Source organism: Prunus avium, chromosome 5, assembly GCF_965620075.1.
Source record: "Prunus avium chromosome 5, drPruAviu1.hap1.1, whole genome shotgun sequence".
In the NCBI taxonomy this organism is placed as follows: domain Eukaryota; kingdom Viridiplantae; phylum Streptophyta; class Magnoliopsida; order Rosales; family Rosaceae; genus Prunus; species Prunus avium.
The window spans coordinates 5402060-5425396 of record NC_142288.1 but is presented as its reverse complement, the minus strand read 5'-3'; the positions used below and the strand labels follow the sequence as shown (position 1 = coordinate 5425396).

Below are 23337 nucleotides of genomic sequence, written 5' to 3'. Positions count from 1 at the left end.
TCGGATCGAGACCAAAACTTGGGCAACATCATAATATGGGGGGAGGAGTCATTTGGTGTGTTTTGAGTGAAATCCAATCGCTAGAAGTATGGAATACACCAACCACTCCAGTTAGGAAGGAACTACCGTTGAACTTGAATTGTCCAATTTGGAACACCTATTGATTTCGGATCGATCCCAAAACTTGGGCAACATCATAATATGGTGGGAAGAGTCATTTGGTGAGTTTTGAGTGAAATCCAATCGCTAGAAGTATGGAATACACCAACCACTCCAATTAGAAACGAACTGCCGTTGAACTTGAACTGTCCAATTTCTCACACCTATTGATTTCGGATCGAGCCCCAAACTTGGGCAACATCATAATATGGTGGGAGGAGTCATTTGGTTAGTTTTGAGTGAAATCCAATCGCTAGAAGTATGGAATACACCAACGACTCCAATTAGGAACGAACTGCCGTTGAACTTGAATTGTCCAATTTGGAACACCTGTTGATTACGGATCGAGCCCAAAACTTGGGCAACATCATAATATGGTGGGAGGAGTCATTTGGTTTGTTTTGAGTGAAATCCAATCGCTAGAGGTACGGAATACACCAACCACTCCAATTAGGAACGAACTGCCATTGAACTTGAATTGTCCAATTTCTCACACATATTGATTACGGAACGAGCCCAAAACTTGGGCAACATCATAATATGGTGGGAGGAGTCATTTGGTGAGTTTTGAGTGAAATCCAATCGCTAGAAGTGTGGAATACACCAAGCACTCCAATTAGGAACGAACTGCCGTTGAACTTGAAGTGTCCAATTTAGAACACCTATTGATTTCGGATCGAGCCCAAAACTTGGGCAACATCATAATATGGGGGGAGGAGTCATTTGGTGTGTTTTGAGTGAAATCCAATCGCTAGAAGTATGGAATACACCAACCACTCCAGTTAGGAAGGAATTGCCGTTGAACTTGAATTGTCCAATTTGGAACACCTACTGATTTCGGATCGATCCCAAAACTTGGGCAACATCATAATATGGTGGGAGGAGTCATTTGGTTTGTTTTGAGTGAAATCCAATCGCTAGAAGTACGGAATACACCAACCACTCCAATTAGGAACGAACTGCCGTTGAACTTGAATTGTCCAATTTGGAACACCTATTGATTTCGGATCGAGCCCAAAACATGGGCAACATCATAGTATGGTGGGAGGAGTCATTTGGTGAGTTTTGAGTGAAATCCAATCGCTAGAAGTATGGAATACACCAACCACTCCAGTTAGGAAGGAACTGCCGTTGAACTTGAAATGTCCATTTTGGAACACCTATTGATTTCGGATCGAGCCCAAAACTTGGGCAACATCATAATATGGGGGGGAGTCATTTGGTGAGATTTGAGTGAAATCCAATCGCTAGAAGTATGGAATACACCAACCACTCCAATTAGGAACGAACTGCCGTTGAACTTGAATTGTCCAATTTGGAACACCTGTTGGTTACGGATCGAGCCCAAAACTTGGGCAACATCATAATATGGTGGGATGAGTCATTTGGTGAGTTTTGAGTGAAATCCAATCACTAGAAGTATGGAATACACCAACGACTCCAATTAGGAACGAACAGCCGTTGAACTTGAAATGTCCAATTTGGAACACCTATTGATTTCGGATCGAGCCCAAAACTTGGGCAACATCATCATATGGTGGGAGGAGTCATTTGGTTAGTTTTGAGTGAAATCCAATCGCTAGAAGTATGGAATACACCAACCACTCCAATTAGGAACGAACTGCCGTTGAACTTGAATTGTCCAATTTGGAACACCTATTGATTTCGGATCGAGCCCCAAACTTGGGCAACATCATAATATTGTGGGAAGAGTCATTTGGTGAGTTTTGAGTGAAATCCAATCGCTAGAAGTATGGAATACACCAACCACTCCAATTAGGAACGAACTGCCGTTGCACTCGAATTGTCCAATTCGGAAAACCTATTGATTTCGGATCGAGCCCAAAACTTGGGCAACATCATAATATGGTGGGAGGAGTCATTTGGTTTGTTTTGAGTGAAATCCAATTGCTAGAAGTATGGAATACACCAACCACTCCAATTAGAAACGAACTGCCGTTGAACTTGAATTGTCCAATTTGGAACACCTATTGATTTCGGATCGAGCCCAAAACATGGGCAACATCATAATATGGTGGGAGGAGTCATTTGGTGAGTTTTGAGTGAAATCCAATCTCTAGAAGTATGGAATACACCAACCACTCCAGTTAGGAAGGAACTGCCGTTGAACTTGAAATGTCCATTTTGGAACACCTATTGATTTCGGATCGAGCCCAAAACTTGGGCAACATCATAATATGGTGGGAAGAGTCATTTGGTGAGATTTGAGTGAAATCCAATCGCTAGAAGTATGGAATACACCAACGACTCCAATTAGGAACGAACTGCCGTTGAACTTGAATTGTCAAATTTGGAACACCTGTTGATTACGGATCGAGCCCAAAACTTGGGCAACATCATAATATGGTGGGAGGAGTCATTTGGTTAGTTTTGAGTGAAATCCAATCGCTAGAAGTATGGAATACACCAACCACTCCAGTTAGGAAGGAACTGCCGTTGAACTTGAATTGTCCAATTTGGAACACCTATTGATTTCGGATCGATCCCAAAACTTGGGCAACATCATAATATGGTGGGAGGAGTCATTTGGTTTGTTTTGAGTGAAATCCAATCGCTAGAAGTATGGAATACACCAACCACTCCAATTAGGAACGAACTGCCGCTGAACTTGAATTGTCCAATTTCTCACACATATTGATTACGGATCGAGCCCAAAACTTGGGCAACATCATAATATGGTGGGAGGAGTCATTTGGTGAGTTTTGAGTGAAATCCAATCGCTAGAAGCTATGTTGCACGGACACGGGTACGGCGACACGGGAACCCGACACGGCGACACGGCGACACGGAAAATCTTTAAAAAGTAGGACACGGAGACACGGCGACATCGAAAATCTTAAAATAATAATTAATTCTCAATATTTCAATGTCACATAATTCCATAAAACAAAATAAATAACTCATGTTCATCCATACATAATAATTAATACACCACAAAATAAAACATAAATGGTCTAACTCTCAATCTTCTTCAATCATTTATGTCTTCATTGTTGTTATTAGAAAACAACACGCCCTCTAATTCCGGTTCATCAAGTGAAACGTTTGCAATTTCAAGCACACCCGCATTCTCCAAGTTCATAGTATCAAATCCATCCCCACCAACATCCCACATCTTACTCTCACCTTCGGTATAAACCGACATCTTTCTTGATAGAAGACGGAGATTATTATGCACGAACACCAAATCTTCGGCTCTTTGTGGTGCTATCTTGTTCCTCCTAAAGGAATGTACAAAATTATATGTACTCCAATTTCTTTCACAACAAGAGGAGGAACAAGGTTGGCCAAGTAACTGCAAAGCCAAACGTTGAATGATTGGAGAAAAAGCTCCATAAACAATCCACCATTTCACCGATTGCATACGACCTCTATCGATTAAAGAATCCGCATTTGAAAAATGGTCAATTCCACCTGAAAAAGCGGCATACTCTTCTCTAGCATGCATTCTATCCAAATCATTAGGAAAGAATCGCTCAAAGCATTTTTGCCTTTGTAATGTAATGCCTTGATCTTGATGCGGAGCAACACGATTTGGAACAAGCCATTCAGTAGTATAATACCTAAAAGTGATGAAATAATATAAATTAAAACATTATAATGACTAAAGCAACAAAATGAATGTACTAAAAACTTTAAAGAAAGTTACCTTGGATTCAAAGAATGTGCAAGGCAATGGAGTGGAGTGTTGCTTTTGGTCCATCTTTGCAATAAAACCTCATTCACCGCATTAAAAAATTCTGAATCTTCATAAAGTTGCTTGCCTTCTTTTTTATAAATAGCCACCTTCACATCTCCTATCATAGAATCCCACCATTCATAAACCAAGTGAAGACAAGGCATATCCGTATCACACTTTCTAAGCATGTCATAAATGGGATATGTAAAACTAAGTATGTAATCAATTTTAGACCAAAGTACATCATCCAATATTTTCTCTTTGATACATTTTGCTTTTTCAACATTATCTTCTTGATATGCATCCCATTCCTCACTAACCACCATTCTTTGTAATTCAACCTTTATTTCCCTATATCTCCTCATCATCACAATTATGGAAGCAAAGCGGGTATCGGCAATTGAAAGAAACTTCAACTTTGAATGATGATTAAACATGGCCAATCTCATTTGGTGGTTCATGATGTAGTTTTTCACTGCCCAACACTCATCAGCAACATCACTAATCCAAATGCATTGACCCCACACATCATTATTGGGACTTGCCTTCGGTGTGCAAATGTTCTTCAAAGCAAGGTTTAATGTGTGCACAACACATGGAGTCCAAAAAATGTGACTATATTTGGCTTCAATAATTTGCCCCGCCGCTTTGCAAGCACTTGCATTGTCGGTGATTACTTGAACCACATTTTGTGGACCAATTTCACGAATGCACTCATCAAGCAAGTTAGCAATGAATGATGCATTTTTTGTCTCACCTTCACAATTGATAGCCTTCAAGAACATAGGCCCACTATCACAAGTCGCCATCATATTGATAAGAGGTCTTCTTTGTGAATCCGACCATCCATCACTACACAAGCTTACACCCTTTACTTTCCATGCATTCTTTATCGGCTCTAATTTCATCTCAATGTGACTCCTCTCTTTTTGGAGAAGTGTAGTCCTCAATGCATTATAACCCGGAGGGCGATAACCCGGAACGGTGAGAGAACAAGCCTTAGAAAAGGCTTGGACATAGTATGGGTTCCTTGCAAGGTTGAATGACAAGCCACTTGTGTAAAACATCCTTGCTATTACACTATCCAATTGCTCCCTTACATTTTTTTGGAAAGCTTTTTCAAGAGGTCCACTAACTCCCTTCCTTTTCTTTGGTTCCAAAACTTCTTCATTCATGCCAAAATCCAAATGAAAAGCACTAGCACTCGAAGAAACTTCTTTGCTTGATGTAGGCAAAGAAACGGTTCTTCTAGATTGGGCATTTTTTATTTTCAACTCCGCATCATCTACCAAGCGTTTCATTTCCGATACATTACTTTGTGTAACTTTGTTGCAAAGTCTAATCCCACCTCCTTTGATTTTCAACAAATGATGTTTCACCCTAGAATATGAACCTTGAAACATGCTTTGACAATAATGACACTTGAAACTAACGTTTCCTCCAGCTTTATTACTTGATTCAACCTTTGTAACATACTTCCACAGTGGAGCACTATCATCAATTGATTGAGCATGAGAGGAATCCCCACTAGAGTTAGCATTAGAGTAACTCATATTTTCCTAAAAAAATTCAGCATGGTTCAACTTCACATTCATTAATATCATTATGTATAATACCCAATTAACAAACCAAATTCAAATATACTCAAAAACTAAATTAAAAATTAAAACACATCAAAACAGAGAAACAAAATTAAAAATTTGTGAAGCCTAACCTGAGTTTGCAAGAAGGAATCGTCCTTCTTGGTAACGATTTGCAAGAAAGAATCGTCCTTCTTGTTGTGTTTCTCTTCAAAAAAAAAACAGAAGAAATAATCTTCACCTCACCACCAAAGCTAACTCTTCTACTACTGTGAAGAGGGAGATAAGAAAAGAAAATAGAGATAGACAACATAAATAAAAGAATTTGAAAACAAAGGGAAAAAAATTTGAAAAGATACTTACCTTTGCAAAAGCTGGAGAAGAGGAGAAGCTGCGCAGGAGAAGAGCTATGAACTGAAGGCTGAAAACGTGAGTGCAATTCATTTAGGTTTTAAAAAATCTTTTTCCATTTTTAACCCATATTTTTAAAAATATTTCAAATTAGTCCACCAAAGTTTCAAAAATCACGTTTAGACCCCAACTTTTATTTTCAAAATTTCAATATGATCCCTGCCGTGTCTTGATCGTGTCGGAGCCGTGTCTTGACCGTGTCGGCGGCGTGTCTTGACCGTGTCCCAGCCGTTGACCGTGTCGGAGGCGTGTCGGCGTGTCGGCGTGTCGGACACTCCGACACTCCAGTAGTTTGGCGTGTCGGTGCAACATAGGCTAGAAGTATGGAATACACCAACGACTCCAACTAGGAACGAACAGCCGTTGAACTTGAATTGTCCAATTTTGAACACCTATTGATTTCGGATCGATCCCAAAACTTGGGCAACATCATAATATGGTGGGAGGAGTCATTTGGTGAGTTTTGAGTGAAATCCAATCGCCAGAAGTATGGAATACACCAACGACTCCAATTAGGAACGAACTGCCGTTGAACTTGAATTGTCCAATTTGGAACACCTATTGAATTCGGATCGAGCCCAAAACTTGGGCAACATCATCATATGGTGGGAGGAGTCATTTGGTTAGTTTTGAGTGAAATCCAATGCTAGAAGTATGGAATACACCAACCACTCCAATTAGGAACGAACTGACGTTGAACTTGAATTGTCCAATTTCTCACACCTATTGATTTCGGATCGAGCCCCAAACTTGGGCAACAACATAATATTGTGGGAAGAGTCATTTGGTGAGTTTTGAGTGAAATCCAATAGCTAGAAGTATGGAATACACCAACCACTCCAATTAGGAACGAACTGCCGTTGCACTCGAATTGTCCAATTCGGAACACCTATTGATTTCGGATCGAGCCCAAAACTTGGGCAACATCATAATATGGTGGGAGGAGTCATTTGGTTTGTTTTGAGTGAAATCCAATCGCTAGAAGTATGGAATACACCAACCACTCCAATTAGGAACGAACTGCCGTTGAACTTGAATTGTCCAATTTGGAACACCTATTGATTTCGGATCGAGCCCAAAACATGGGCAACATCATAATATGGTGGGAGGAGTTATTTGGTGAGTTTTGAGTTAAATCCAATCGCTAGAAGTATGGAATACACCAACCACTCCAGTTACGAAGGAACTGCCGTTGAACTTGAAATGTCCATTTTGGAACACCTATTGATTTCGGATCGAGCCCAAAACTTGGGCAACATCATAATATGGTGGGAGGAGTCATTTGGTGAGATTTGAGTGAAATCCAATCGCTAGAAGTATGGAATACACCAACGACTCCAATTAGGAACGAACTGCCGTTGAACTTGAATTGTCCAATTTGGAACACCTGTTGATTACGGATCGAGCCCAAAACTTGGGCAACATCATAATATGGTGGGAGGAGTCATTTGGTTAGTTTTGAGTGAAATCCAATCGCTAGAAGTATGGAATACACCAACCACTCCAGTTAGGAAGGAACTGCCGTTGAACTTGAATTGTCCAATTTGGAACACCTATTGATTTCGGATCGATCCCAAAACTTGGGCAACATCATAATATGGTGGGAGGAGTCATTTGGTTTGTTTTGAGTGAAATCCAATCGCTAGAAGTATTGAATACACCAACCACTCCAATTAGGAACGAACTGCCGTTGAACTTGAATTGTCCAATTTCTCACACATATTGATTACGGATCGAGCCCAAAACTTGGGCAACATCATAATATGGTGGGAGGAGTCATTTGGTGAGTTTTGAGTGAAATCCAATCGCTAGAAGTATGGAATACACCAACGACTCCAAGTAGGAACGAACAGCCGTTGAACTTGAATTGTCCAATTTGGAACACCTATTGATTTCGGATCGATCCCAAAACTTGGGCAACATCATAATATGGTGGGAGGAGTCATTTGGTGAGTTTTGAGTGAAATCCAATCGCCAGAAGTATGGAATACACCAACGACTCCAATTAGGAACGAACTGCCGTTGAACTTGAATTGTCCAATTTGGAACACCTATTGATTTCGGATCGAGCCCAAAACTTGGGCGACATCATCATATGGTGGGAGGAGTCATTTGGTTAGTTTTGAGTGAAATCCAATCGCTAGAAGTATGGAATACACCAACCACTCCAATTAGGAACGAACTGCCGTTGAACTTGAATTGTCCAATTTCTCACACCTATTGATTTCCGATCGAGCCCCAAACTTGGGCAACATCATAATATTGTGGGAATAGTCATTTGGTGAGTTTTGAGTGAAATCCAATTGCTAGAAGTATGGAATACACCAACCACTCCAATTAGGAACGAACTGCCGTTGCACTCGAATTGTCCAATTCGGAACACCTATTGATTTCGGATCGAGCCCAAAACTTGGGCAACATCATAATATGGTGGGAGGAGTCATTTGGTTTGTTTTGAGTGAAATCCAATCGCTAGAAGTATGGAATACACCAACCACTCCAATTAGGAACGAACTGCCGTTGAACTTGAATTGTCCAATTTCTCACACCTATTGATTTCGGATCGAGCCCCAAACTTGGGCAACATCATAATATTGTGGGAAGAGTCATTTGGTGAGTTTTGAGTGAAATCCAATCGCTAGAAGTATGGAATACACCAACCACTCCAATTAGGAACGAACTGCCGTGGCACTCGAATTGTCCAATTCGGAACACCTATTGATTTCGGATCGAGCCAAAAACTTGGGCAACATCATAATATGGTGGGAGGTGTCATTTGGTGAGTTTTGAGTGAAATTCAATCGCTAGAAGTATAGAATACACCAACCACACCAATTAGGAACGAGCTGCCGTTGAACTTGAATTGTCCAATTTGGAACACCTATTGATTTCGGATCGAGCCCAAAACTTGGGCAACATCATAATATGGTGGGAGGAGTCATTTGGTGAGTTTTGAGTGAAATCCAATCGCTAGAAGTATGGAATACACCAACCACTCCAATTAGGAACGAACTGCCGTTGCACTCGAATTGTCCAATTCGGAACACCTATTGATTTCGGATCGGGCCCAAAACTTGGGCAACATCATAATATGGTGGGAGGAGTCATTTGGTTTGTTTTGAGTGAAATCCAATCGCTAGAAGTATGGAATACACCAACCACTCCAATTAGGAACGAAGTGCCGTTGAACTTGAATTGTCCAATTTCTCACACATATTGATTACGGATCGAGCCCAAAACTTGGGCAACATCATAATATGGTGGGAGGAGTCATTTGGTGAGTTTTGAGTGAAATCCAATCGCTAGAAGTATGGAATACACCAACGACTCCAAGTAGGAACGAACAGCCGTTGAACTTGAATTGTCCAATTTGGAACACCTATTGATTTCGGATCGATCCCAAAACTTGGGCAACATCATAATATGGTGGGAGGAGTCATTTGGTGAGATTTGAGTGAAATCCAATCGCTAGAAGTATGGAATACACCAACGACTCCAATTAGGAACGAACTGCCGTTGAACTTGAATTGTCCAATTTGGAACACCTGTTGATTACGGATCGAGCCCAAAACTTGGGCAACATCATAATATGGTGGGAGGAGTCATTTGGTTAGTTTTGAGTGAAATCCAATCGCTAGAAGTATGGAATACACCAACCACTCCAGTTAGGAAGGAACTGCCGTTGAACTTGAATTGTCCAATTTGGAACACCTATTGATTTCGGATCGATCCCAAAACTTGGGCAACATCATAATATGGTGGGAGGAGTCATTTGGTTTGTTTTGAGTGAAATCCAATCGCTAGAAGTATTGAATACACCAACCACTCCAATTAGGAACGAACTGCCGTTGAACTTGAATTGTCCAATTTCTCACACATATTGATTACGGATCGAGCCCAAAACTTGGGCAACATCATAATATGGTGGGAGGAGTCATTTGGTGAGTTTTGAGTGAAATCCAATCGCTAGAAGTATGGAATACACCAACGACTCCAAGTAGGAACGAACAGCCGTTGAACTTGAATTGTCCAATTTGGAACACCTATTGATTTCGGATCGATCCCAAAACTTGGGCAACATCATAATATGGTGGGAGGAGTCATTTGGTGAGTTTTGAGTGAAATCCAATCGCCAGAAGTATGGAATACACCAACGACTCCAATTAGGAACGAACTGCCGTTGAACTTGAATTGTCCAATTTGGAACACCTATTGATTTCGGATCGAGCCCAAAACTTGGGCGACATCATCATATGGTGGGAGGAGTCATTTGGTTAGTTTTGAGTGAAATCCAATCGCTAGAAGTATGGAATACACCAACCACTCCAATTAGGAACGAACTGCCGTTGAACTTGAATTGTCCAATTTCTCACACCTATTGATTTCCGATCGAGCCCCAAACTTGGGCAACATCATAATATTGTGGGAATAGTCATTTGGTGAGTTTTGAGTGAAATCCAATTGCTAGAAGTATGGAATACACCAACCACTCCAATTAGGAACGAACTGCCGTTGCAGTCGAATTGTCCAATTCGGAACACCTATTGATTTCGGATCGAGCCCAAAACTTGGGCAACATCATAATATGGTGGGAGGAGTCATTTGGTTTGTTTTGAGTGAAATCCAATCGCTAGAAGTATGGAATACACCAACCACTCCAATTAGGAACGAACTGCCGTTGAACTTGAATTGTCCAATTTCTCACACCTATTGATTTCGGATCGAGCCCCAAACTTGGGCAACATCATAATATTGTGGGAAGAGTCATTTGGTGAGTTTTGAGTGAAATCCAATCGCTAGAAGTATGGAATACACCAACCACTCCAATTAGGAACGAACTGCCGTGGCACTCGAATTGTCCAATTCGGAACACCTATTGATTTCGGATCGAGCCAAAAACTTGGGCAACATCATAATATGGTGGGAGGTGTCATTTGGTGAGTTTTGAGTGAAATCCAATCGCTAGAAGTATGGAATACACCAACCACACCAATTAGGAACGAGCTGCCGTTGAACTTGAATTGTCCAATTTGGAACACCTATTGATTTCGGATCGAGCCCAAAACTTGGGCAACATCATAATATGGTGGGAGGAGTCATTTGGTGAGTTTTGAGTGAAATCCAATCGCTAGAAGTATGGAATACACCAACCACTCCAATTAGGAACGAACTGCCGTTGCACTCGAATTGTCCAATTCGGAACACCTATTGATTTCGGATCGAGCCCAAAACTTGGGCAACATCATAATATGGTGGGAGGAGTCATTTGGTTAGTTTTGAGTGAAATCCAATCGCTAGAAGTATGGAATACACCAACCACTCCAATTAGGAACGAAGTGCCGTTGAACTTGAATTGTCCAATTTCTCACACCTATTGATTTCGGATCGAGCCCCAAACTTGGGCAACATCATAATATTGTGGGAAGAGTCATTTGGTGAGTTTTGAGTGAAATCCAATCGCTAGAAGTATGGAATACACCAACCACTCCAATTAGGAACGAACTGCCGTTGCACTCGAATTGTCCAATTCGGAACACCTATTGATTTCGGATCGAGCCCAAAACTTGGGCAACATCATAATATGGTGGGAGGAGTCATTTGGTGAGTTTTGAGTGAAATCCAATCGCTAGAAGTATGGAATACACCAACGACTCCAATTAGGAACGAACAGCCGTTGAACTTGAATTGTCCAATTTGGAACCCCTATTGATTTCGGATCGATCCCAAAACTTGGGCAACATCATAATACGGTGGGAGGAGTCATTTGGTGAGTTTTGAGTGAAATCCAATCGCTAGAAGTATGGAATACACCAACGACTCCAATTAGGAACGAACTGCCTTTGAACTTGAATTGTCCAATTTGGAACACCTATTGATTTCGGATCGAGCCCCAAACTTGGGCAACATCATAATATGGTGGGTGGAGTCATTTGGTGAGTTTTGAGTGAAATCCAATCGCTAGAAGTATGGAATACACCAACGACTCCAATTAGGAACGAACCGCCGTTGAACTTGAATTGTCCAATTTGGAACACCTATTGATTTCGGATCGAGCCCATAACGCGGGCAACATCATAATATGTTGGGAGGAGATATTTGGTGTGTTTTGAGTGAAATCCAATCGCTAGAACTATGAATTACCACAACCCCTCCAATTAGGAACGAACTGTCGTTGAAATTGAATTGACCAATTTCTCACACATGTTGATTTCGGATCGAGCCCAGAACTTGGGCAACATCATAATATGGTGGGAGGAGTCATTTGGTTTGTTTCGAGTGAAATCCAATCGCTAGAAGTACGGAATAAACCAACCACTCCAATTAGGAACGAACTGCCGTTGAACTTGAACTGTCAAATTTGGAACACCTATTGATTTCGGATCGAGCCCCAAACTTGGGCAACATCATAATATTGTGGGAAGAGTCATTTGGTGAGTTTTGAGTGAAATCCAATCGCTAGAAGTATGGAATACACCAACCACTCCAATTAGGAACGAACTGCCGTTGCACTCGAATTGTCCAATTCGGAAAACCTATTGATTTCGGATCGAGCCCAAAACTTGGGCAACATCATAATATGGTGGGAGGAGTCATTTGGTTTGTTTTGAGTGAAATCCAATTGCTAGAAGTATGGAATACACCAACCACTCCAATTAGGAACGAACTGCCGTTGAACTTGAATTGTCCAATTTGGAACACCTATTGATTTCGGATCGAGCCCAAAACATGGGCAACATCATAATATGGTGGGAGGAGTCATTTGGTGAGTTTTGAGTGAAATCCAATCGCTAGAAGTATGGAATACACCAACCACTCCAGTTACGAAGGAACTGCCGTTGAACTTGAAATGTCCATTTTGGAACACCTATTGATTTCGGATCGAGCCCAAAACTTGGGCAACATCATAATATGGTGTGAGGAGTCATTTCGTTAGTTTCGAGTGAAATCCAATCGCTAGATGTACGGAATACACCAACCACTCCAATTTGGAACGAACTGCCGTTGAACTTGAATTGTCCAATTTCTCACACCTATTGATTTCGGATTGAGCCCAACACTTGGCCAACATCATAATATGGTGGAAGGAGTCATTTGGTGAGTTTTGAGTGAAATCCAATCGCTAGAAGTATGGAATACACCAACCACTCCAATTAGGAACGAACTGCCGTTGAACTTGAATTGTCCAATTTCTCACACCTATTGATTTCGGATCGAGCCCAAAACTTGGGCAACAACATAATATGGTGGGAGGAGTCATTTGGTGAATTTTGAGTGAAATCCAATCGCTAGAAGTATGGAATACACCAACCACTCCAATTAGGAACGAACTGCCGTTGAACTTGAATTGTCCAATTTGGAACACCTATTGATTTCGGATCGAGCCCAAAACTTGGGCAACATCATAATATGGTGGGAGGAGTCATTTGGTGAGTTTTCAGTGAAATACAATCGCTAGACGTATGGAATACACCAACCACTCCATTTAGGAACGAACTGCCGTTGAACATGAATTGTCCAATTTGGAACACCTACTGATTTCGGATCGAGCCCAAAACTTGGGCGACATCATAATATGATGGGAGGAGTCATTTGGTGAGTTTTGAGTGAAATCCAATCGCTAGACGTATGGAATACACCAACCGCTCCAATTTGGAACGAACTGTCGTTGAAATTGAATTTACCAATTTCTCACACCTATTGATTTCGGATCGAGCCCAAAACTTGGGCAACATCATAATATGGTGGGAGGAGTCTTTTGGGGAGTTTTGAGTGAAATCCAATCGCTAGAAGTATGGAATACACCAACCACTCCAATTAGGAACGAACTGCCGTTGAACTTGAATTGTCCCATTTGGAACACCAATTGATTTCGGATCGAGCCCAAAACTTGGGCAACATCATAATATGGTGGGAGGAGTCATTTGGTGAGTTTTGAGTGAAATCCAATCGCTAGAAGTATGGAATACACCAACCACTCCAATTAGGAACGAACTGCCGTTGAACTTGAATTGTCCAATTTGGAACACCTATTGATTTCGGATCGAGCCCCAAACTTGGGCAACATCATAATATTGTGGGAAGAGTCATTTGGTGAGTTTTGAGTGAAATCCAATCGCTAGAAGTATGGAATACACCAACCACTCCAATTAGGAACGAACTGCCGTGGCACTCGAATTGTCCAATTCGGAACACCTATTGATTTCGGATCGAGCCAAAAACTTGGGCAACATCATAATATGGTGGGAGGTGTCATTTGGTGAGTTTTGAGTGAAATCCAATCGCTAGAAGTATGGAATACACCAACCACACCAATTAGGAACGAGCTGCCGTTGAACTTGAATTGTCCAATTTGGAACACCTATTGATTTCGGATCGAGCCCAAAACTTGGGCAACATCATAATATGGTGGGAGGAGTCATTTGGTGAGTTTTGAGTGAAATCCAATCGCTAGAAGTATGGAATACACCAACCACTCCAATTAGGAACGAACTGCCGTTGCACTCGAATTGTCCAATTCGGAACACCTATTGATTTCGGATCGAGCCCAAAACTTGGGCAACATCATAATATGGTGGGAGGAGTCATTTGGTTAGTTTTGAGTGAAATCCAATCGCTAGAAGTATGGAATACACCAACCACTCCAATTAGGAACGAAGTGCCGTTGAACTTGAATTGTCCAATTTCTCACACCTATTGATTTCGGATCGAGCCCCAAACTTGGGCAACATCATAATATTGTGGGAAGAGTCATTTGGTGAGTTTTGAGTGAAATCCAATCGCTAGAAGTATGGAATACACCAACCACTCCAATTAGGAACGAACTGCCGTTGCACTCGAATTGTCCAATTCGGAACACCTATTGATTTCGGATCGAGCCCAAAACTTGGGCAACATCATAATATGGTGGGAGGAGTCATTTGGTGAGTTTTGAGTGAAATCCAATCGCTAGAAGTATGGAATACACCAACGACTCCAATTAGGAACGAACAGCCGTTGAACTTGAATTGTCCAATTTGGAACCCCTATTGATTTCGGATCGATCCCAAAACTTGGGCAACATCATAATACGGTGGGAGGAGTCATTTGGTGAGTTTTGAGTGAAATCCAATCGCTAGAAGTATGGAATACACCAACGACTCCAATTAGGAACGAACTGCCTTTGAACTTGAATTGTCCAATTTGGAACACCTATTGATTTCGGATCGAGCCCCAAACTTGGGCAACATCATAATATGGTGGGTGGAGTCATTTGGTGAGTTTTGAGTGAAATCCAATCGCTAGAAGTATGGAATACACCAACGACTCCAATTAGGAACGAACCGCCGTTGAACTTGAATTGTCCAATTTGGAACACCTATTGATTTCGGATCGAGCCCATAACGCGGGCAACATCATAATATGTTGGGAGGAGATATTTGGTGTGTTTTGAGTGAAATCCAATCGCTAGAACTATGAATTACCACAACCCCTCCAATTAGGAACGAACTGTCGTTGAAATTGAATTGACCAATTTCTCACACATGTTGATTTCGGATCGAGCCCAGAACTTGGGCAACATCATAATATGGTGGGAGGAGTCATTTGGTTTGTTTCGAGTGAAATCCAATCGCTAGAAGTACGGAATAAACCAACCACTCCAATTAGGAACGAACTGCCGTTGAACTTGAACTGTCAAATTTGGAACACCTATTGATTTCGGATCGAGCCCCAAACTTGGCCAACATCATAATATGGTGGAAGGAGTCATTTGGTGAGTTTTGAGTGAAATCCAATCGCTAGAAGTATGGAATACACCAACCACTCCAATTAGGAACGAACTGCCGTTGAACTTGAATTGTCCAATTTCTCACACCTATTGATTTCGGATCGAGCCCAAAACTTGGGCAACAACATAATATGGTGGGAGGAGTCATTTGGTGAATTTTGAGTGAAATCCAATCGCTAGAAGTATGGAATACACCAACCACTCCAATTAGGAACGAACTGCCGTTGAACTTGAATTGTCCAATTTGGAACACCTATTGATTTCGGATCGAGCCCAAAACTTGGGCAACATCATAATATGGTGGGAGGAGTCATTTGGTGAGTTTTCAGTGAAATACAATCGCTAGACGTATGGAATACACCAACCACTCCATTTAGGAACGAACTGCCGTTGAACATGAATTGTCCAATTTGGAACACCTACTGATTTCGGATCGAGCCCAAAACTTGGGCGACATCATAATATGATGGGAGGAGTCATTTGGTGAGTTTTGAGTGAAATCCAATCGCTAGACGTATGGAATACACCAACCGCTCCAATTTGGAACGAACTGTCGTTGAAATTGAATTTACCAATTTCTCACACCTATTGATTTCGGATCGAGCCCAAAACTTGGGCAACATCATAATATGGTGGGAGGAGTCTTTTGGGGAGTTTTGAGTGAAATCCAATCGCTAGAAGTATGGAATACACCAACCACTCCAATTAGGAACGAACTGCCGTTGAACTTGAATTGTCCCATTTGGAACACCAATTGATTTCGGATCGAGCCCAAAACTTGGGCAACATCATAATATGGTGGGAGGAGTCATTTGGTGAGTTTTGAGTGAAATCCAATCGCTAGAAGTATGGAATACACCAACCACTCCAATTAGGAACGAACTGCCGTTGAACTTGAATTGTCCAATTTGGAACACCTATTGATTTCGGATCGAGCCCAAAACTTGGGCAACATCATAATATGGTGGGAGGAGTCATTTGGTGAGTTTTGAGTGAAATACAATCGCTAGACGTATGGAATACACCAACCACTCCATTTAGGAACGAACTGCCGTTGAACATGAATTGTCCAATTTGGAACACCTACTGATTTCGGATCGAGCCCAAAACTTGGGCGACATCATAATATGGTGGGAGGAGTCATTTGGTGAGTTTTGAGTGAAATCCAATCGCTAGACGTATGGAATACACCAACCACTCCAATTTGGAACGAACTGCCGTTGAACTTGAATTGTCCAATTTCTCACACCTATTGATTTCGGATCGAGCCCAAAACTTGGGCAACATCATAATATGGTGGGAGGAGTCTTTTGGGGAGTTTTGAGTGAAATCCAATCGCTAGAAGTATGGAATACACCAACCACTCCAATTAGGAACGAACTGCCGTTGAACTTGAATTGTCCCATTTGGAACACCAATTGATTTCGGATCGAGCCCAAAACTTGGGCAACATCATAATATGGTGGGAGGAGTCATTTGGTGAGTTTTGAGTGAAATCCAATCGCTAGAAATATGGAATACACCAACCACTCCAATTAGGAACGAACTGCCGTTGAACTTGAATTGTCCAAACACCAATTGATTTTGGATCGAGCCCAAAACTTGGGCAACATCATAACATGGTGGGAGTAGTCATTTGGTTAGTTTTGAGTGAAATCCAATCGCTAGAACTATGGAATACACCAACCACTCCAACTAGGAACGAACTGCCGTTGAACTTGAATTGTCCAATTTGGAACACCTATTGATTTCGGATCGAGCCCAAAACTTAGGCAACATCATAATATGGTGGGAGGAGTCATTTGGTGAGTTTTGAGTGAAATCCAATCTCTAGAAGTATGGAATACACCAACCACTCCAATTAGTAACGAACTGCCATTGAACTTGAATTGTCCAATTTCTCACACCTATTGATTTCGGATCGAGCCCAAAACTTGGGCAACATCATAATATGGTGGGAGGAGTCATTTGGTGAGTTTTGAGTGAAATCCAATCTTTAGAAGTATGGAATACACCAACCCCTCCAATTAGGAACGAACTGCAGCTGAACTTGAACTGTCCAATTTGGAACACCTATTGATTTCGGATCGAGCCCAAAACTTTGGCAATATCATAATATGGTGGGAGGAGTCATTTGGTGAGTTTTGAGTGAAATCCAATCTCTAGAACTAGAAGTATGGAATACACCAACCACTCCAATTAGTAACGAACTGCCATTGAACTTGAATTGTCCAATTTCTCACACCTATTGATTTCGGATCGAGCCCAAAACTTGGGCAACATCATAATATGGTGGGAGGAGTCATTTGGTTAGTTTTGAGTGAAATCCAATCGCTAGAAGTATGGAATACACCAACCAATCCAATTAGGAACGAACTGCCGTTGAACCCTAATTGTCAAATTTGAAAGACCTATTGATTTCGGATCGAGCCCAAAACTTGGGCAACAACATAATATGGTGGGAGGAGTCATTTGGTGAGTTTTGAGTGAAATCCAATCGCTAGAAGTATGGAATGCACCAACCACTCCAATTAGGAACGAACTGCCGTTGAACTTGAATTGTCCAATTTGGAACCCTATTGATTTCGGATCGAGCCCAAAACTTGGGCAACATCATAATATGGTGGGAGGAGTCATTTGGTGAGCTTTGAGTGAAATCCAATCGCTAGAAGTTTGGAATACACCAACCCCTCCAATTAGGAACGAACTGCCGTTGAACTTGAATTGTCCAATTTGGAACACCTATTGATTTCGAATCGAGCCCAAAACTTGGGCAACATCATAATATGGTGGAAGGAGTCATTTGGTGAGTTTTTAGTGAAATCCAATCGCTAGAAGTGTGGAATACACCAACCACTCCAATTAGGAAAGAACTGCCGTTGAACTTGAATTGTCCAATTTCTCCCACCTATTGATTTCGGATCGAGCACAAAACTTGGGCAACATCATAACATGGTGGGAGGAGTCATTTGGTTAGTTTTGAGTGAAATCCAATCGCTAGAAGAATGGAACACACCAACCAGTCCAATTAGGAATGAACTGCTGCTGAACTCTAATTGTCAAATTTGGAAGACCTATTGATTTCGGATCGAGCCCAAAACTTGGGCAACATCATAATATGGTGGGAGGTGTCATTTGGTGAGTTTTGAGTGAAATCCAATCGCTAGAAGTATGGAATACACTAACCACTCCAATTAGGAACGAACTGCCGTTGAACTTGAATTGTCCAATTTCTCACACCTATTGATTTCGGACCGAGCCCCAAACTTGGGCAACATCATAATATGGTGGGAGGAGTCATTTGGTTAGTTTTGTGTGAAATCCAATCGCTAGAAGTGTGGAATACACCAACCACTCCAATTAGGAACGAACTGCCGTTGAACTTCAATTGTCCAATTTCTCACACCTATTGATTTCGGATCGAGCCCAAAACTTGGGCAACAACATAATATGGTGGGAGGAGTCATTTGGTGAGTTTTGAGTGAAATCCAATCGCTAGAAGTATGGAATGCACCAACCACTCCAATTAGGAACGAACTGCCGTTGAACTTGAATTGTCCAATTTGGAACCCTATTGATTTCGGATCGAGCCCAAAACTTGGGCAACATCATAATATGGTGGGAGGAGTCATTTGGTGAGCTTTGAGTGAAATCCAATCGCTAGAAGTTTGGAATACACCAACCCCTCCAATTAGGAACGAACTGCCGTTGAACTTGAATTGTCCAATTTGGAACACCTATTGATTTCGAATCGAGCCCAAAACTTGGGCAACATCATAATATGGTGGAAGGAGTCATTTGGTGAGTTTTTAGTGAAATCCAATCGCTAGAAGTGTGGAATACACCAACCACTCCAATTAGGAAAGAACTGCCGTTGAACTTGAATTGTCCAATTTCTCCCACCTATTGATTTCGGATCGAGCACAAAACTTGGGCAACATCATAACATGGTGGGAGGAGTCATTTGGTTAGTTTTGAGTGAAATCCAATCGCTAGAAGAATGGAACACACCAACCAGTCCAATTAGGAATGAACTGCTGCTGAACTCTAATTGTCAAATTTGGAAGACCTATTGATTTCGGATCGAGCCCAAAACTTGGGCAACGTCACAACATGGTGGGAGTAGTCATTTGGTTAGTTTTGAGTGAAATCCAATCGCTAGAAGTATGGAATACACCAACCACTCCAACTAGGAACGAACTGCCGTTGAACTTGAATTGTCCAATTTGGAACACCTATTGATTTCGGATCGAGCCCAAAACTTAGGCAACATCATAATATGGTGGGAGGAGTCATTTGGTGACTTTTGAGTGAAATCCAATCTCTAGAAGTATGGAATACACCAACCACTCCAATTAGGAACAATCTGCCGTTGAACTTGAATTGTCAAATTTCTCAGACCTATTGATTTCGGATCGAGCCCAAAACTTGGGCAACATCATAATATGGTGGGAGGAGTCATTTGGTGAGTTTTGAGTGAAATCCAATCGCTAGAAGTATGGAATACACCAACCACTCCAATTAGGAACGAACTGCCGTTGAACTTGAATTGTCCAATTTCTCACACCAATTGATTTTGGATCAAGCCCAAAACTTGGGCAACATCATAACATGGTGGGAGTAGTCATTTGGTTAGTTTTGAGTGAAATCCAATCGCTAGAACTATGGAATACACCAACCACTCCAACTAGGAACGAACTGCCGTTGAACTTGAATTGTCCAATTTGGAACACCTATTGATTTCGGATCGAGCCCAAAACTTAGGCAACATCATAATATGGTGGGAGGAGTCATTTGGTGAGTTTTGAGTGAAATCCAATCTCTAGAAGTATGGAATACCCCAACCACTCCAATTAGTAACGAACTGCCATTGAACTTGAATTGTCCAATTTCTCACACCTATTGATTTCGGATCGAGCCCAAAACTTGGGCAACATCATAATATGGTGGGAGGAGTCATTTGGTGAGTTTTGAGTGAAATCCAATCGCTAGAAGTATGGAATACACCAACCACTCCAATTAGGAACGAACTGCCGTTGAACTTGAATTGTCCAATTTCTCACACATATTGATTTCGGATCGAGCCCAAAGCTTGGAAAACAACATAATATGGTGGGAGGAGTCATTTGGTTAGTTTTGAGTGAAATCCAATCGATAGAAGTTTGGAATACACCAACCACTCCAATTAGGAACGAACTGCCGTTGAACTTGAATTGTCCAATTTCTCACACCTATTGATTTTGGATCGATCCCAAAACTTGGGCAACATCGTAATATGGTGGGAGTAGTCATTTGGTTAGTTTTGAGTGAACTCCAATCGCTAGAAGTATGGAATACACCAACCACTCCAACTTGGAACGAACTGCCGTTGAACTTGAATTGTCCAATTTGGAACACCTATTGATTTCGGATCGTTCCCAAAACTTGGGCAACATCATAATATGGTGGGAGGAGTCATTTGGTGAGTTTTGAGTGAAATCCAATCGCTAGAAGTATGGAATACACCAACCACTCCAATTAGGAACGAACTGTCGTTGAACTTGAATTGTCCAATTTCTCACACCTATTGATTTCGGATCGAGCCCAAAACTTGGGCAACATCGTAATTTGGTGGGAGGAGTCATTTGGTGAGTTTTGAGTGAAATCCAATCGCTAGAAGTTTGGAATACAACAACGACTCCAATTAGGAACGAACTGCTGTTGAACATGAATTGTCCAATTTGGAACACCTATTGATTTCGGATCGAGCCCAAAACTTGGGCAACATCATAATATGGTGGGAGGAGTCATTTGGTGAGTTTTGAGTGAAATCCAATCGCTAGAAGTATGGAATACACCAACCACTCCAATTAGGAACGAACTGCCGTTGAACTTCAATTGTCCAATTTGGAACACCTATTGATTTCGGATCGAGCCCAAAACTTGGGCAACATCATAATATGGTGGGAGGAGTCATTTGGTGAGTTTTGAGTGAAATCCAATCGCTAGAAGTATGGAATACACTAACCACGCCAATTAGGAACGAACTGCCGTTCAACTTGAATTGTCCAATTTCTCACACCTATGGATTTCGGATCGAGCCCCAAACTTGGGCAACATCATAATATGGTGGGTGGAGTCATTTGGTGAGTTTTGAGAGAAATCCAATCGCTAGAAGTATGGAATACACCAACCACTCCAATTAGGAACGAACTGTCGTTGAACTTGAATTGTCCAATTTCTCACACCTATTGATTTCGGATCGAGCCCAAAACTTGGGCAACATCGTAATTTGGTGGGAGGAGTCATTTGGTGAGTTTTGAGTGAAATCCAATCGCTAGAAGTTTGGAATACAACAACGACTCCAATTAGGAACGAACTGTTGTTGAACATGAATTGTCCAATTTGGAACACCTATTGATTTCGGATCGAGCCCAAAACTTGGGCAACATCATAATATGGTGGGAGGAGTCATTTGGTGAGTTTTGAGTGAAATCCAATCGCTAGAAGTATGGAATACACTAACCACGCCAATTAGGAACGAACTGTCGTTGAACTCTAATTGTCAAATTTGGAAGACCTATTGATTTCGGATCGAGCCCAAAACTTGGGGAACATCATAATATGGTGGGAGTAGTCATTTGGTGAGTGTTGAGTGAAATCCAATCGCTAGAAGTATGGAATACACCAACCACTCCAATTAGGAACGAACTGCCGTTCAACTTGAATTGTCCAATTTGGAACACCTATTGATTTCTGATCGAGCCCAAAACTTGGGCAACAACATAATATGGTGGGAGGAGTCATTTGGTGAGTTTTGAGTGAAATCCAATCGCTAGAAGTATGGAGTACACCAACTCCTCCAATTAGTAACGAACTGCCGTTGAACTTGAATTGTCCAATTTGGAAAAACCAATTGATTTCGGATCGAGCCCAAAACTTGGGCAACATCATAATATGGTCGGAGGAGTCATTTGGTGAGTTTTGAGTGAAATCCAATTGCTAGAAGTGTGGAATACACCAACCACTCCAGTTCAGAACGAACTGCCGTTGAACTTGAATTGTCCAATTTCTCACACCTATTGATTTCGGATCGTGCCAAAACTTGGGCAACATCATAATATGGTGGGAGGAGTCATTTGGTGAGTTTTGAGTGAAATCCAATCGCTAGAAGTATGGAATACACCAACCACTCCAATTAGGAACGAACTGCCTTTGAACATGAATTGTCCAATTTCTCACACCTATTGATTTCGGATCGAGCCCCAAACTTGGGCAACATCATAATATGGTGGGAGGAGTCATTTGGTGAGTTTTGAGAGAAATCCAATCGCAAGAAGTATGGAATACACCAACCACTCCAATTAGGAACGAAGTGCCGTTGAACTTGAATTGTCCAATTTCCCACACCTATTGATTTCTGATCGAGCCCAAAACTTGGTTCAACATCATAATATGGTGGGAGGAGTGATTTGGTGAGTTTTGAGTGAAATCCAATCGCTAGAAGTATGGAATACACCAACCACTCCAATTAGGAACGAATTGTCGTTGAAATTGAATTGACCAATTTCTCACACCCATTGATTTCGGATCGAGGCCAAAACTTGGGCAACATCATAATATGGTGGGAGGAGTCATCTGGTGAGTTTTGAGTGAAATCCAATCGCTAGAAGTATGGAATACACCAACCACTCCAATTAGGAATGAACTGTCGTTGAAATTGAATTGACCAATTTCTCACA

The 23337-nt window shown here is 41.4% G+C and overlaps 1 pseudogene; it reads right to left on the bottom strand.

Moving 5' to 3' along the window:
• Positions 1 to 3198: 3198 nt before the first annotated feature.
• Positions 3199 to 5999, bottom strand: LOC148294228 (uncharacterized; annotated as a pseudogene).
• Positions 6000 to 23337: the final 17338 nt, after the last annotated feature.